Below are 16908 nucleotides of genomic sequence, written 5' to 3' on the forward strand. Positions count from 1 at the left end.
CTTGTGGAGCCAGCCCTCTTTTGCCCTGGGAGGTTGTGGCCGTGCACACTCCTGCCCGGATGGCTCACGGTCCGTCTCCTCCTCCTTCCCCTCTCCAACCCAGCCAGCACGGAGCCGTTCCTGCTGGGGATGAGCCTTTAGGGGCAGGAATGTGCTTGGACCCCATAAGCAACTTTAATGTCTTTACCCCCACATGTACCCCTGCTCTGAACACATTTCAGGTGAGGCTAAGCTGGAGAGGCTGCAGGCAGAGAAGGTTCTGGAAGGTTCTGGAAGATGCAGCGTCCTGCTCCAGTGCCAGCACCTTGGAAACTTGGCATCCTAAGGCTCCCCTGAGCTAAATCCCCTCAGCACTCAGAGTTCATCACAGCAAGAGGCTCCGAACCACCAGAACATCTGCAGGGAGGCACACAGGAGGGGCAGCGGGGAGAAGCGAGACCCTTCAGGAGCTGGAAGGGGCCCATGAGAATAGACCACCTTAGAGCAGTGAATGGGCATGCGGGGGCCCAGGCCTCTGTCCAGGATAAGCCCCCATCCAGGAAGGCCTCGGAGGCCTCCAGGGTGGAGGGGCCTGGATGTGGGGTGGAGCCAGTGGAGGGGGCCTGGATGTGGGGCGGACCCAGTGGAGGGGGCTGGGTGTGGGGCGGGGCCAGTGGAGGGGGCTGGGTGGGACTTCACGATGTAGACAAGTGGGGTGCAGGGTGGGCCAGGACCACAGGGTGCACCCTCACCTGGCCTATGTGCTCACTCCTGTGGGTCCTGAGGCCCCAGGAGGATGAGGCCTGGCCACCCCAGCACCACCAGTCTGGGGCTCTGGGGGAGGGGTCTGTGCCCCCACTGCAGGGACGCCCCATTTCGGCCCATGGGGGTGCAGTGTTGGGGCTGCTCAGTAGGCGCCCCTCTATCCTTGGTCTCCAGGGAGGTCATCATGGAGACGCGGTTTGTCCTCTGGCCACCTAGGGCCCAAACCTCCCTCCCTGAGCGAGGCTCCAGTGGCTGCTGTCCCATCCATGGTCACTGGTCCCTGCTTCCGGGTGCTGCAGTGGACCCCAGCCTCACACTTCAGCTGCAGTTCCTGTCACTGTGGCATGGAGGGGGCACCAATGGCCTGATCCCGCCATTCTGGCCTCGTCTGTGGCCACGTCTTCACTGTGGGGTCTTGCTGGCTGAGTGCCCTGGGGGCACAGATGGAGAGCCATGGTCGGGGCGGTTGTGCAGGCTCTGGAGGACCCGCCGGCCCCTTGCTCTCCCCGCAGGGCAGGGTCCTGCATGAACTTGTCTGCTCCTGGTTAATGGGTAATGTATGCTAGTGGGGGTGGCCCGGAAGCCCTGCCTGGACATAAGTGCCCTGAAACAGGCGCAGCCAGCTCAGTGACGGCAGAGGACAGGCTGACATGGGTCGGGGGGTGCAGTGTGGTGAGTTATGTTGGGGCTGCAACCCTGGGACCCCAGGCCACCTGCCGGCAGCCTTCCGGGCACACCTCTGTCTCTGCTGGCCCCTGCTCTGGGATACCCAAGTTCAGTGTCACCCCGAGTCCTGAGGGGCCAGTGTCTGCAAATGAGACGTGCGTGGGTGTTGGAGCTGCGGCCTCCTGGGGGGCAGGTGGAAGCACTGGTTAGCGGCTGAGTTCACACTCCCCAGGGCCACACGCAGGGGAGGGCGAGGTCGGGAGGCTCGAGGGCCGAGATGGCCGACTGCTTTAGGTTGTGCAGTTTAGGGGCCAGCGGGCGTGGGAGGGCAGGAGACTTTTGTGAGTGTCCTTGAGACCTAGTTGGGGCGCTTGCCTGGGGGAGTGAGACGTGGGCAAAGAGATGGGTTTTCATTGTGTGCTCTTTTGCGCGGATTATTTAAGATCAATGTGCAGTATGCTGTTCTCATCCTTAAAAATCCAGGGAGAAACCTGAGAATGGCACTCAGACGGCATTGTAGTAAAGGGCACTATGGGGGAGGTCCCCCACCCCGAGTCTGCCACGAGCCGGGGGTGCCAGGCGCTGTAGGGATGTGTAGCTGGGACCTGGGTCCGAACACCCGGCCTTATCTAACTCTGAAAGAGCAGGCAATGCTGTACAGCCCCAGAGAAAACCGTGGCTGCTGGGCCCCACTGCTGGGGGGTCTCCCCAAGTGACCGAAGCGTCATAGCACTCGCTTAACTTTGCCCTGATCAGGGGACTGCAGGTGGCCTGTCCTTACCCATGGGCCAGTGGGCCCCAGCCCCCAGCACAGCTGCTTTCAGCCCTATGGGCATTGGGGGCAGGGGGGCATTCTTAGCCATTCGTGAGCCCCCAGGCTCCCCTGGCCACTGGGGCCCCCCAGTCATCAGTGAGTGAGATGCTGGGCAGGGCCGCGCTGGACCAGGAGCTAGGACCCCTCTCCCCCACCTTCAAAAGCAGAGCACAGACCAGCTCTGGGGGCTTCAAGAAAAGCAAGAGGGAGGGGGCAGGGGGGCTGGAGAGGTGGGATGCCAGCTTCCTGCTCCCTCTCTTCCCAAAACTGGTTTCTGCCCTCAGGGACCCTCACAGACCCTGGGGTCGGTCTCCCTGTCCTTAGCTGCAGCCCTCTCTCCTTCCAATGTCCTGCCAGGGGCCTCCCCTACAGTGAGACTGGACTGGGGGGTTGAGATGAAGGGGCTGAGGAAGGGCTGTGGCTGGCTGGAGGAGGGGACCACAGGTACTAACAGGTCTGGGAGGGCCTCTAGGTACCCTCTCTTTTGGAAGCTGCCTGAGGAAGCCCAGTGGGGGTTCTCTGACCACACCCTTAATCTTGTGTCCTTGTGGCCCCGCAGCATGGCCTGGCTGCCCTGACTGCTCTCTCTTGCAGGTGTGGTCGGTGCTCTCAGAGTAGCCTGCCTCCTCCTGCTACTGGAGCCCCAAGCGGCCCAGCCCTGCCCTGACAGCTGCAAGTACTGCTCCACCGGGCTGGTGGAGTGTGAGGCGCTGGTGTCACTGCGACAAGGTAGGCCGGCATGAGGGCCAGTATGGAGGGGTCAGTCCCAGGCTGGGACCAGGCTGTTCTGTGGGGGATGCTATCGGGGAGGCAGGACTGATGGTGCCTCAAAGCATGAGGGCCCCACCCTTCATCGGATCAGTGTTCGTACTGAGATTTTCTATTTGCCAGGTGCTGTAATGGGGTCCTGGTGCACAGTGGTTAAGAGCAAGACTGCTAGCCAAAAGGTCAGCAGTTCAGATCTACCAGCCACTCCTTGGAAACCCTATGGGCCAGTTCTACTCTGTCCTATAGGGTTGCTATAAGTTAGAATTGACTCAACAGCAACGGGTTTTGGCGTTTGACACCAGGACTTCAGGGTGGACACGGACACAGCCCTGCCTTCAACCCTGGGGAGACTTTTCAGTGGGGAGGGTGGGCGTGAGCAGAGAATGACCAGGGCGATGCAGGCAGCACCAGTCAAGGTTTGACGTCAAGGTTTGGCGGCTGGCTCCGGGGTAAACGGCATGGGTACAGACGACCACGAGCTCTTACGCGTTTCACTGATGAACAGGGTTGTAGCACTTGGTTTTCCACCAAAACCAAACATGGCAGACTCCTTACTGTGAGCTCCGTGTGGCCAGCTGATCCTCCCCACCTGTGTGACTGCCTCTGCCCAACTCTTGATCTGCGGCAGCTGTGGGCACAGTTGATGAACGTGTGTCACCCCACGTGGCTGAGGGTTATTCCGTTCACTTTAATGAGCGAGACGAAGTGAAACAAGGAAGACGTGTGTCAGAACTTTACTTGTTTGTCAACGCTGTAAGTGGCTTCTTTGTGAATCAGAAGATGGTTGTGGAATGCTAGGAGGATATTTTCGCAATACTCATGTTATTCACAGTGGAATGGCTACTGACACCCTGCTCTTTTAAGTTTCACGTGCGTTAGTAATATTTTCTACAGTATTTTCTTAAGTCTAGACCAGGCTTCAGCAAACGACAGCCCATGTGCCAAATTTGGCCTGCCGCCTGCTTTTATAAATAAAGTTTTATTGGCACCGCCTGCTTTTATAAATAAAGTTTTATTGGCACAGAGCTGTGCCGATTCATTTATGGATTGTCTGTGGCTACTTTCTCACTGCCTTGGAGGAGGTGCATGGTTGGCCTGCAGAGTCTCAACAATTCACTCCCTGGCCCTTTACAGATAACGTTTGCCGGTCCCTGGCCTAGACAGTGAGATAATAACCCAAGCGTTGGTAGTGTTTGCTGATTTCTGTGGTGTCAACACTCCCACCATGGTCAATTTCAAGTGACCAAGTCAAAGTCACTGAACACGGAGCTGGGGAGACGCAGGCACAGCAGTATGTGGTGTCTTCGCCATACAGGAAAACCAAAAACCAAGCCAGGTTCTGCGGAATTCATGCAGACTCATGGTGACCCCCGTGCGACAGAGCAGAACTGCTCCACAAGCTTATTTTGGCTGTAATCTTTATGGAAACAGATTGCCAGGTCTTTTTTTTGTCGTGCCACTGGTTTGAACTGCTGACCTTTAGGTTAGAAGTCGAGCACAAACTGCTCATTCCGCCCAGGTACCTTCTTCCACCAAGCTAGGTCCATGGAGCCAACTCTTGTCTCATGGGGACCCCATGTGTGTCAGAGTAGGACTGTGCTCCATGAAGTTTTCAGTGGCTGATTTTCGAAAGCAGATTGCCTGGCCTTTCTTCTCAGGCACCTGTGGGTAGACTCGAACCTCCAGCCTTTCAGTTAGCATTGAGCGTGTTAACTGTACCAGCTAGGGAGTCCACCACACCTTGCTGAGGGCCAAGGGTGCCAGAGGAGTCTGGGGGGAGCCAAGGGTGAAGGGTGAGTGCGCTAGCCCCCAGGAAGGTCTGATTGAGACATTGTCCCCAGGTGTGCAGAACTCAGGGTGGCGAGGTGGGCTGACGGTGTCCTGGGGGTGTCAGGCTCTGGGTCCTCAGAGGCCCGGGTAGGGGGGTGTCCTGGACCACTGTCCTTGGGGGCGTGGAGTGCTGCAGAGTGATCAGAGCCGTGGGGCAGAGAGGGGATTCTTAGCAAGTCACCCTGTGGCCAGGACAAGGGGGCTGAGTGGCACACAGGACGAGGGCAGCTGTGACTGTCCACCAGTTACTCTCGCTGCTGCGTCACTTTCCGGTCTGTGGGCCCACTAGCACCTCAGGAAATGCAACAGGGCTGGGCCTGGCAGGTCAGGGTGGGCCCTGCTCCCCCCTGGCTTGGACCCTGGGGGAGACCCTCTCCTGCCACCGCCTGGCCCTAATTCAAGCTCATTTTCCCACCAAGGGTCTTGCTGCGAGCGTGAGATCAGCCTTTTACTCATCAGGAGACTTATTTTTATTTAAACAGCTTTGCTGAGATGCATTTGGAATGGGGTCCACTCACCCATTTAAAATGTGCGGTTCAGCGGTTTGTGGGGTCTTCACAGAGGTGTGCACCCATCGCCACAGCCAATTTCAGAACACTTCCCATCCCTCCGCAAAAAAACCCACACCCCTGGGCAGTCACTAGTCCGTTTTCTGTCTCCTGGATGTGCCTGTTGCAGACCTCGGTGTGGGTGGGATCACTGCAGCGGCCTTCCTCTGGTGTTTCACTCAGCACGATGTCATCGAGGCTTGCCACATTGTGGCGCATCAGAGCCTCTTCCTACTGTGGCTGAGTGACAGCCTGTCATGCAGTGGGCCACACTGTGCCCATCCGTCACCTGCTGATGGACCTGGGCCGTGTCCTCCCCTTGCTCATTGGTGGGCACATTTTCTGTGTCCACTTGTGTGTTCCTGTCTCTTGGGTTAGCTTTGAGACTTTTTGCAAATTCCTTACTCTGTGCCTCAGTCTTCTCGTCTATGAAATGGGGGTGATGACAAGGACCACGTAAGCTGGGCCCCGGGCCTGCAAGTAGGGTGCAGGGTTTAAATGGGAAAGACTGGGGAAGGGTCTGGGGGCCGCCCCCCTGATGGCCCTCTGCCCCCCAGTCTTGCCCCGGCTCCCTCCAGCAACAGAGAAGATGCTGCTTCGTGGTGGCGATGCCTCCGAGATCCCCACGGGCGCCTTCCGAGCCTTCCCTCAGCTTCACCTGCTCTCCGTCACACACACCCACATCTCTGCCCTGGCCAACCTCACCTTCGCAGGAGCTCAAGGCGGCGGCCTCAGGAGCCTGGACATTGGGCACAACCGGCTCCGGAGCTGCGAGGTGGAGGTTGCGGCCTTCGGGGGCTTGGGGGCGCTGGAGGAGCTGATCCTGGTGGCCAACGCCCTGGACACCTGGGAGGAGGCCTGGCTGCAGGGCACACCGCAGCTGCAGCGCCTGCTCCTCTCGGGGAACCGCCTGGCACACCTGGGTCCTGGAGCCTTCCAGCGGGCGCCCCGGCTGCAGGAGCTCTCCCTGGCTGCCAACCGCCTCAGCTGCCTGAGCACCAATGTGCTCTTCGGCCTGCCAGACCTGGCCAGGCTGGACGTCTCAGACAACAAGCTGCTGGTCATCGAGCAGGGTGCCCTGCTGCCCCTGGGCGCCCTCAGTGAGCTGCGGTTGGCAGGGAACCGGCTGACGGCCCTGCCTAGCCTCCCTGGGGCTCTGGCTACCCTGACTCTTTGGGGCAACCCTTGGGCCTGTGGCTGCCCCCTGGTCACGGCCCTGCGCCTCCTGGGACCCCGAGTTCAGGAGCCTGGCCGAGTCCTCTGCCACAGCCCGAGCCCCCTGCTTGGCCAGCGCGTCCTGAGCGTTGGCACTGTCTGCTTGGCTTCTGCAGACACTCGGCTCTGGTCCAAGCCCGCCCACCTGAGTGGCCTCTACGGCTTCCTAGGTACCTTGGACAGGGGAGGGTGGGGAGGGCCTAGGGCTCAGCCCAGGGGCACAGCCTTGTCTCAGGTCCCCTGTCCTTGCAGTCTAATTCCATGAGAAGCAGGAGGGTGGAAAAGAAAGTTCCTGGGAGTTCGGATTAGATTCCAGGGGCCTGGGCCCTGTCTCAGATTCCCCACTGGATGAGATACACACCTCCTGGGCTCCTTAGAGAGGACCCACGTGGACGGGTTTGGGGGACTGATGTGAGGCCCCACCAAAGACCGCCATCCTGTCTGGTGTTCCAGTGTGCCAACCAGATGGTTCATGCTTGGGGGCAGGGAGGAGACAAGCTGGGGGTAGCCTTGAGCCAAGACCCCAGTTTCCCATTTATCTAATGAAAGGAACTGTTAGCATTCCAAAGATGCTTCCGTCGCTCCTCTGTCCCTTGGGTGGAGCTGGGCCATTGCCCCTTTCAGACTAGGGGCACAGGAGCTACCCAGGGGGGCAGCCCTGGCCTGAGGACCAGCTCAGCCTCTGACGGCCACCCCTCTTGCTCTGCCTGCCTGCAGGGGGCCTGCTGGCTGCTCTGCTCCTGGGCCTATTTGGCAGCTGCGTGTGGCGGCACTGGAAACTTGGCCTGACGACCGTCCCCCTGGACGCCAGCCAGGCAGCAACTGGCCGCCCCCTGGGGAGCCATTGGGAGTGTCTGTCCCGAGCCCTACCTGCTCCCCTCCCACTGAGCCTGGGAAAGGAGAGGAAGGCAGAAGAACAGGGGTCCAGCCCCCTCCGCGGAACCGGGATCCTGCTTCCCATGGGTTCTGGATCCGGGGAGTGGCGTGAGGACCAGGAGTCTCACCCCGCTCAGCGGCTGCCTGTCCCCGCTGGGCAGCCTGGCCCTCAGGGTCCCGGGCCTGAGCATGTGGGGCTGGGCAGGCAGAGCTCAGAGCTACCCTCCAGCCTGGGCACTCCTGGGAGCCCCCCCGAGACAGCATCAGGGCCGATGGCCAGGTGCCACAGCACACCACTTCTGGCTTCCACTAGCCAGGACGATGGCCGACAGAATGACTCGGAGCCTCAGGGTGTGGGCCTTGCTCCAGGAAAACTGGACGCTGATCAGGGGGTGCCGGGTGAGTGCACGTGGGGACATGGCCGCTGGAACCCTCCGTCCCTCCTGGGGCCTGGAGTGTCAGGGACAGAGTTTGGGTGACTGGAGGGTCACCCTGCAGAGGCTGGGATGACCTGGGGCTTGGGGGGAATCAGGTGTGGGCTTTCCCAGAGACTCGAGAGGACACAGCCTAGTGGGCGCTGGCAAGTGTCCTTAGGGATAGATGTTCCTGGTATAAATACTCTCACCACACCCAGTTTCTAGCTACCAACGTGATGTCAAGCAGCTCACAAAATTCCTGAAAATTTAACTCTCTCCTGAGCCTTGGAGTCGACTCCAGTGCACCCTGAAAGCCTGCCCTTTCTGGTAGGAGGACCCCACCTTAGAAGACCGTCCCCACCTGGGGTTAAGAACACCTCAGCACGCCTTAGAAAGAACTTGGCAGGCGAGGGCCCTGTTCCAGAATGCTGCGTTTGGATGGCCTGCAGTGACTGTCCATGCCCAAACCAGGGCAGAGGTCACCAGGCAGCAGTGGACAGCAAATACTGCAGTCTCCACCTGCTGGGCAGAGACGAGGAACCTTATGCTTGTCAGTTCATTTAATCCCCATGCAATGTGAGGTGCAAAGATGTTCATTAACTGGCCAAAGTCAAGGAGAGGGGGGACTTGAACCCGGGTAGCCTGGCTCCAGAGTTCGTGCTTTTAGCCATTATTGCTTCATTACCCATCCACCAATGATAAGAAAGAGGGGCATAAAACCCAGAATATATTCCTAGGGAAATAAAAGTAATAAGTAGAACTTTAAAGTATAACTAATATCCCCAGAGAGATAAAGGAAGCAATCATATGCCTGAAACAAGAATAAAGTGTTTGAAAAATTTTTTTAGAGATATTAAAAACTAAAAAAATAAAATAAAATACTTAATTAAAAAGTCAACAGTGAGAATACTTCTCTTACTAAGAACAACTAGAAAAGCTGGATGAACGTGGAATAAATCTGTTCGAGTACAGAGTTACAGGGCCAAGATTTGGAAAAAGAAGGAAACTCAGAGAGGTGAGCCCAATACCTGGTTGGCTTTGCCCCTCGAGGTGTCTGCCGATTTCCAAAGAGCCAGTTGAGAGAATGATCAAAGTTTTCAACAGACTCAATGAGAATAGGGGAACAAAACTGAAATCCAGGGTCTGCCAAGGAGGGAAGATCCTGATAAACCCCACAGACTTTAGGTTGGTGACTCCATAGGACTACAACCAAGGAATGAGGTGAACTAGAAATGGATCAGTCATCGAAGGGACCGGAGTCCAGCCTCAAGTCCTGTCAATCGTTCATTAAAGGTGATCTGGGATTGTTAGTGCCCAGTGACTTGCCGGAAGCAAACGTAAGACCTCTTGGGAGGCAACATCATCATTCTAGCCTTCAAAATGTCCTTTGATTTTTTAAATATACAATTTCCAACACTTAAAAAAAAAAAGTCAGTCATAGGAGGAGATAGATAACATGATTAAAAAAAAAATGCAAGAGAAGCAACAGACAATAGAAACAGACTCAACAATGGAGGTCTAAATAATGTCCTTACCAGAAATAAGCTTTGAAGAAAATTAAAAAATTGAGAATTTCAGCTGAGAAATGGAAACTACAAAGAAGAACCAAATAGACATTGTAAAACTAAAAAAACTGGAATCTTGATTAGAAAAACATATTCAGAATGAAGGATATAGTGGAAAAAGAATGGAAAAAAGTTAAAAAGGTATTAAAGACATAGGGGATACAGAGCAAAGGTCTAAATCATGTGTAATTGTAGTTCCAGGAGAGGACAGAGAAACAACTTACCACGATAGGCACAAGAGAAAACAGAAATTCTGAATAGTCCTATAACAAGAGGGAAAGAAAAAAATCTTCCCTTAAAAAACAAAAACAAAAAACTTCTAGCCTACATAGTTCACTCTTGAAGTCTACTAAACATTGAAGGAATAAATAATACCAATATCAAACAAAATTTTCCAGAGAATAGAAGAGCTTTTCCAAACTCAGTTTTAGAAGTAACTATAACCTTAATAACAAAACCTGAAAAGGACTGAAAAGAAAAAAATTATTAATCAATCTCATAAACATTGATGCAGAAATCCTAAACATAATACTAGCAAATTGAATCTAGCAATATATAAAAAGAACAATACATTATGACCGAGGTTGGTTTAACATTTGGAAATCAACCAATGAAGTGCAACCTTCAACAGCAACAGAAAAAGCGTTCGATAATACTTAATATCCATTTATGATACTAGAAGTAGAAGGGTGCTATAACTTTAAATAGGACTATGTCGTTGTTGTTAGGTACCATTGAGTTGATTCCAACTCATAGTGACTCTATGCACAACAGAACGAAACACTGACCGGTCCTGTGCCATCCTCACAGTCATTGTTATGCTTGAGCCCATTGTTGCAGCCACTGTGTCAGTTAATCTCATTGATGGTTTTCCTCCTTTTCGCTGACCTTCTATCCAGCATAATGCCGTTATGTAGGGACTGGTCCCTCTTGATAACATGCCCAACATTTGTGAGATGTAGTCTTGCCATCCTTGCTTCTAAGGAGCATTCTGGCTGCACTTCTTCCGAGACAGATTTGTTCGTTCTTTTGGCGGTCCATGGTATATTCAATATTCTTTGCCAACACCACAATCCAAAGACGTCAGTTCTTCCATCTTCGTAATTCATTGCCCAGCTTTCGCATGCAGTCGAAAGCACTATGGCTATATGTAACTATATATAGTAATTAACTATATATGGAAGTTGTCAAGGACTTCATTTTACTTGGATCCACAGTCAATGCCCATGGAAGCAGAGGTCAAGAAACCAAATAAGCATTGGGTAAATCTGCTGCAAAAGACCTCTTTAAAGTGTTGAAAAGCAAAGATATCACTTTGAGGCCTAAGGTGCGCCTGACCCAAGCCATGGTATTGAACAAACAAAAGAACAAATCTGTCTTGAAAGAAGTACAGCCGAATGTGTCATGGAAGCGAGGATGGCGAGATTTCATCTTACTTACTTTGGACATATTATGAGGAGGGCACAATCCCTAGAGAAGGACGTTGTGCTTGGTAAAGTAGAGGATCAGCGAATAAAAGGAAGACCCTCAATATCTGATGGATTGACACGGTGGCTGCAGCAATGGGCTGAAACATAGCAATCGTTGTGAGGATGGCACAGGACTGGGCAGTGTTTCATTCTGCTGTACATAGGGCCAACTCGATGGCACCTAATGACAACAACAACTGTATATGAGAATGCCCTTAATTTGACACAGGCTTTATCCAAAAGGAGCCTAAGACAAACAGGCAAACATTGTACTTAATGATGAAGTGCTGAAAGCTCTGAGACTGGGACGAAGATGACAGTTTTCACCAATTCTGTCCAGTCTTGGTTTTCCAAACTGATAAAGAAACAGCTCATGAGAAAGAGACGGGAGTCAGGAAGCTCCAGGCACCTCGCCATTTGGCTCTGCAAGGTATAAAACAAAAATTGATAGAACAGCAAGGAATACTCCATACCTCATCAGAAATCAACAAATAACCCAATTAGTAAACTCACTCTAATCTGTGTGTGTCATAGACACATGTATATAACTTTGTATCCACTAATGGCAAATACATGCTCTTTTCAAACACGCAGAATAATTATAAAAACTGTAATATATTAGAAAGGAAAGTGCAGTAAACCCTAAAAAGTTGATATTACCACACAGGGCAGGATCACTAACAATAAGGCAGCAAAACTAGAATTCAACACTAAGATAAAGCAAAACAAACAAAAACCCTTCTAAAAATTACTTGTTAAAGAGGAAGTAAAAATGGGCACAACAGAACTAGTTAGAGCCGGATGACAGACCACTCCACGTCAACATCAATAGCGTGCGGTCAAAATTGTTCTGAGGGAAACTTGGAGTCTTAAATGTATTTATTAAAAATTTTAAAAGACTGAAAAAGATCTCAGTGAAGGAAGCTAAAATGATGATAAATGAAAATGGAAGAAATTCAAAATGACAAAGCTGAAATTTATGAAATAGAGAACAAAGACCAGTAGATATAATCAATAAAAATGTAGCAATAATTTGCACCAAAACTGAACCAAAAAAGAAAAAAAAGAATAGAAAATTAAGGTCCAATTCTTACTCATATATACAAATGAGATAAAAACTGAGATGAAATATGAAAATGAATCCAACAGCATTTTGAAAGAATAAAACATCATGTTCAATAGTAATTAACCAGGAAAGAAAAGCTCAACATAAAATTTATTGATGTAAATTACTATACCAATGGATTAAAAGAAAAACCATACATTAAAAAAAAAAATTGATAACATTCAATATGCATTCATGATAAAAATGTTTGTAAACTATGATGAGCGCTTGTAACACCTGAGAGAAGCCTCCAGCAAACCCTACCTTTAACAGTGAAGCAGGATCCCCAGTTCGGTCAGCATCGAGGCCAAGTTGTCTGCCATCATAGTGACTAGCCAATATTTTACTGGATGTCCTAGCCATCGTAATAAGACAAGAAAAACGAGGTGTGAAGATAAGGAAAGAAAAGCCAGGGTGGTAATTATTTACAGAGATATGAAAGCCCACCTAGAAAATAAAAAGGCACAGGTGACAAGTCGTTAGAACTAACAAGAGCTCGGAAAGGCAGCTGGATAAAAGACTAACATACAAAATCAATAGCTTTCCTAGATCCCACAAATAACCAATTACATCAGAAAATGAATTGGATGAAAGACCATGTTCACAAGAATAAAGAAAACTGGGAAATCCCTTGAAATAAACCCAGTAAGAAGCATTTAAGATACTTATGGTCACTTTGGAAACCCTGATGGCATAGTGGCTAAGAGTCCGGCTGCTAACCAGATCGGGAGTTCCAGCCCACCAGTTGCTCCATGGAAACTATGGGGCAGTTCTACCCTGTCCTACAGGGTCACTATGAGTCAGAATCGACTCGATGGGAACGGGTTTAGTTTTTGTTTTTTTTTATGGTCACTTAAGAGAATGCTTAAAGACATAAATAAGTGGAAAGGTGGCCAGGTTTATGGCTGAGAAGATTCCAAATCAAGAAGACGCCAGTTTCTCCCAAATGAACCTCTAAGTTTAATGCAACCCCAATCAAAATCCCCAAAAGATTTTTCATGCAATTTGATCAAGTGATCCTGGGTTTGGATTTGGGGATGGGAAGACAAGCCAGCCCTGAATCTCAGTGCCTCTGTTAAACCCTGTTTTCCAGGCTGGGAGAGGGGCTTTGAGGCTCAGGGGGATGAGAAGGCACCATGTGCCCCAATGTGGATGTCAGCTCCCTGGTCACATTCAGCCCTTACGGTGAGTGCCGCCCCTCTTGACAGGGATCCTGGGCTCAGCACCAGCTCGCTGGGGAGGCACCAGGGGAAGGGGTTCACCTGTTATGGCCCCACAGCCCTTGATCAGAGTAGGAACCGCCCAGGAGTTGGGACCCCACCCAGGCCTGCCTCAGAGCTTGAAGGAGGCAGTGAGCCCCCCACACCGCCCTCTGTCCTGGACACTGGGAGCCGCTGGCCTGAAGGTCCAGGGCCCCAAGATGGGGCAGGAGAGGGGGCTGTGGCAGAAGCTGGAAACAAGTGTGGAGCCCCTGAAGTCTCAGAGTTCTGTGACCCAAACTGCTTGGACAGTGAGGGGGCAGCAGGAAGGGGGAACAGGCGAGCCGTCCTCCAGAGAACGGCCCTGGAACATCCCTGGACGAACCACACCAGCTGCAGTGACAACTCCTGTCCGGGCCTGGGGGCCACGCAGGTGCTGGAGAGGCCAGGGTCTTCCCTGGGACCCCCCTCTGGTGAGGAATCCTTCCAAGGTAACAGTGACTGCGCCAGAGAAGGGCTCTCAGGGGTTGGGTGGTATTGGGGAGGGGGAGATGGGCAGTGGGGCAGGAGTGCCAGTGACGGGTGTAATGTCCCCACCGGGTGGGTGCCAGCCACTGACTTGGGCCGCGTTCTTCTAGAATTCAGGAGCATTCTGAGCACAGACGCTTTTCTGCCCAAACGCGCTTTTTGCTCCTCCTGCCTCCCCACCAGGCACCTTGGGCTTCTAAGGGGCGAAATGCTGCAGGTCACTTTTCCCAGGTTGGGGAGAACAGGGTGGGGCGGCTGGGGGACCTAGGGTGCTGGTGAGAGTGAGGTTAGGGCCCCCTCGGAGCCCCCACCCACCTGGGGATGGCTGGGGGTATCTCATCCCGCAGCCTCCACCCCGCCCTCCACTGCACACCCCACCCAAGTCCCCTGAGACAGGGCGGCCCCCATCACCACTCTCAACAGGCCACCCTCTTGAGGCAGGTCACGGTCCACATAATTTTGGGGTGAGACCCTCAAGCCAGTGGCACAGGATGGGGACATTAGTGTCCATCATGGCCTCGGTGCGGCAGCCACAGCCACTTCCGGGTGCCCTTCCTTCCTCACTCCATGGCCTTACGGGGGCCTCAGTCCCCTCCTCGGAGCGGCAGACACGTGCCTCCTGGCCTCTGGTACACAGCGAGCATGAGAGGGGGTTCCTGGGGCAGTGGAGATGTCCACCCCACCCAGAAGCACCTCCACAGATGTACCCACACAGGCGCCAGCTTGAGCCTATGGCTGCTCCTCCAGAAGGGTCCCCTCCCCCAAGGCTGGGCATCTGCCTCTCCCTTCCCAGGGCCTTGGCTCTCCCTTGCCCCCCTTCCTGCATCCCATGTGTAAACATGCCCCTTCTTTCCCATCAGGACCCCCGAGCCCCACGTTCTGCCCCAGTCACTTTCTCCTTGACATTAAACTGCTCAAAAGACCCCCAACTCCAACACAGCTCCTCTTCCAAGCCCTCCCAGCCTCCATAGTCTCATCCAGTGTTTTTTGGTCCTCTTGGTGGGCAATCTTTCACGCCTGCCTTAAAACCCTCTCCTCCTCTGTTGCCCTCGGCCCTTCTGGCCCCTGGCCCCCCTTTGGTCCCCCACCTGCCCCCTCAGCCCAGGAACCCCTGGCTCCATGCTCACTCCCTGGGAACTGCCCCCCTTTCCTATGGCTCTGTCGCCCGTGGGTGCCACCTGTGGGTGCTGAGGTGGGTGCAGCCCCTTGACCTCATGCTAGGAGCCCACCCTTCCAGGCCTGGCTCTGGATGGCACCACCTCATGCAGCTCACGGCCTGGGCAGCCCACACCTTCCTTCCTGTGTCCCTGGACAGTTCTGTCCGAAAGGCCGCCCTCTGTGCCCTTGCCCCCACCAGCCCCCGCCTGCCTCGCTCTGCCACCTTCCCCTGGGCCAGGAAAACCTTGGAGCACAGCGTGGGTAACCAAAGCGGGTCTCATCAGTAACAGCGGCCACTAAGGCCATGTCCTGGCTAGGGAGGGTGCATGGCGGCCGCTTGCTGCAGGACACCCTGGGCTGGGCCCTCGGTGCCTTAGTCTTCCCCCACACACAATGGGGTAACATGTTGATGGGGAGCCACTGAGGACAGGGAGCTGGTGGTCTGGGCTAAATAGGGATAGGCTCCTGAGTTGCACAGCTGGGACCGCAGCCACGAGGCTCCCTCTGGAGACCCTGCCCCCGCTGGCCACTCTCGAAAACCCCTCTGCCCTGGCCTTTGCCCTGTCTGCCAGCCCTGCCCCAGCACCCTTCCCCTCCCCCACCCTGCATGCAACACACATACACGCAACACAGCACACAGACGCAATACATACAACACAGCACACAGACGCAACACATACAACACACAAGGCAACACACCTACACAATACATTCACACACAATCATAACACTCAACGCAGTACACAGCATTCACACACACACACACATGCAACACAACACCACACAACACACATAGCACACACGCAACACGGCTACACACATTCACACACACAGCACACACGACATCACGTACACAGAAACACTCTCCCTCGGCCCCAGTGGACACATCACACCCGTCTCCAGAACGGCCTCCCAGATGTCCCAGCCCCCGGCTCTCTGTGACGCCCCTGGGTGGTACCCCCCTGCACTACCTGGTTAATGTGGGAGGGGGCACTGTAGGCTCCATGCCCGGCACCCCAGGAAAGAATGCTTGTGATCAGGTGGGCTGCTCCCTTGACCACCCCTCCCCAGACACCGCCACATGCACCCTGCCCTTCGCCCTGCTGTCCTCCTGCAGCCCCACCCTGCCCAGGGCTGGGGGCAGGGGAGGCGCACAGGCTGCATCGTGATCTCTTTTCCGGGATGCTGGAGTCTACCTTCCCCAGGCCCATCACCAGGAAACACCGTCCGGCTGCAGACAGGTGGTGGCAGCGAGCGACTGCCCACCCTCCCCGGGGCCCTCTGTGCCCTGCTGGACCCTTGTCTGCCTCTCTGAGGCCAGGGCCCTGGCAGCTGTAGTGCCTACCGCCTCCCTGCCCAGCTCTGGCTATGAGGCCATCCAGTGAGGCAGGGCCGTAGGAGAGGCAGAGCAGCCTCTGGGGGCCTCAGAGAGGAGGGTCAGGGGAGAGTAGGTGCCCCCAAGCCGGGTCTGTGCCAGTGGCTGAGCCCAGCAGGTCTTCCCGAGCCCCCAGTGTTGGACCAGCCACAGAATGGCAGGACCAAGAGACCCCTGGGGCCGGCATGTGTGGCACGGGGGCTGTGCAAGCTGCCCCACAAGGTGGGGGCCCTTGGGTACCCACCCAGGGCCCCATGGCATAGACAGCCACTGCCCCGGGGACCCCTGGACTCTGGGCCAGGCCTGGGCCCCTCAGTCCAACCTGAAGACGTCATTCCAGACACTGATCTTTGCGGCCAGGACCCAGCAGAAGATTCCAGAGATGAGGCAAGCACTTCTCTGGGAGACGGAGCTGATCCTGAAAACAAGCTGAAGGGCAGGGGGCAGACAGCCCACCCCCTGTCAGCTGGCGGAGCCTCGGGCTGGAGGCCCTGCTCTGGAGTGTCCCCGAGTCCAACCCTGCTGCCCTTAAGTCCTGCTGCCCTCAACATCACTGGGGCTGAGGGTGGGTGTGGCCGTCCCCAACGGGTCTTCCGGTCCGTGTTCAGGCTGCCTATCACGGGGCCTGAAAG

The sequence above is a fragment of the Loxodonta africana genome, chromosome 9 (genome assembly GCF_030014295.1).
Source record: "Loxodonta africana isolate mLoxAfr1 chromosome 9, mLoxAfr1.hap2, whole genome shotgun sequence".
Lineage (NCBI taxonomy): Eukaryota > Metazoa > Chordata > Mammalia > Proboscidea > Elephantidae > Loxodonta > Loxodonta africana.